Genomic DNA, 978 nt, shown 5'->3' with positions numbered 1-978 from the left:
TTTATAGAATATTGTAAAAATTATGGTCTATTACCAACACACACACACATATATATATATATATATATATATATATATATATATATATATATATATATATAGTCCTGGGCATAAAACTGCATTCACGCTGCCTTGCGAGCTTTTGAGCAAAAGGCTAGGCCCACCGTTTATAACTGGTGGTTGTCGTCAGGATGGGTGTCCGGATGTAAAAAGTTTCTCCAAAATTTATTCCATGCCATCACAAAAAACAACGGCCCCTAGTACCCAGCAGGCCTTAAGTGGTCAAGGGGTGCTAAGAATCCCTGGGAAGTAAACAATAGCGGAGGGATGTTGCAGAAAAATTAAGAATGGTCCCTCTATGGTACTTAGACTTGGAACGCTCAATGTTGGATTACTGACTGGTCGCAGCAGGGAAATCGCAGAAATGCTCGAGCGTAGAAGGATTGACATCTGCCGCCTTCAGGAGACCCGATGGAAATCGAATGGTGACTGTCATATAAATTCAGACAAAGAAAAATATAAATTATTCTGGAATGGTTAAAAGACGGCCAAAAATGGTGTTAGAATTTTTGTCAAAGAACCGCTAGCCCAAGAAGTACTGGATGTTAAAAAGAATAACTCACGTTTCATGTGGATCAAGATTCGCCTAGAAAAGCAAACAATGACTATTTTTTCTACATACGCACCACAGGAGATGAAAAATGACTTCTGGGCTGCGTTCTCTGACACCATCTCAACAATACCAAAATCTGAAACAATCCTGATTGGAAGCGACCTTAATGGCCACGTTGGAGAGAAAACCGATGGTTTTCAGCGTGCATGGCGGTTTTGGCAATGGAGAACGGAATGAAGATGGCAATCGCATCCTTGAGTTTGCCGAAAGTCACGGGTTTTGTTCACTGAACACATATTTTGAAAAGAGGTTGGAACATCTCATAACATACAAAAGTGGACCATCAGCCACGCAAATTGATTTTT

The sequence above is a fragment of the Helobdella robusta genome (assembly GCF_000326865.2).
Source record: "Helobdella robusta unplaced genomic scaffold HELROscaffold_10, whole genome shotgun sequence".
NCBI lineage: Eukaryota > Metazoa > Annelida > Clitellata > Rhynchobdellida > Glossiphoniidae > Helobdella > Helobdella robusta.
This window is presented reverse-complemented; position numbering follows the sequence as displayed.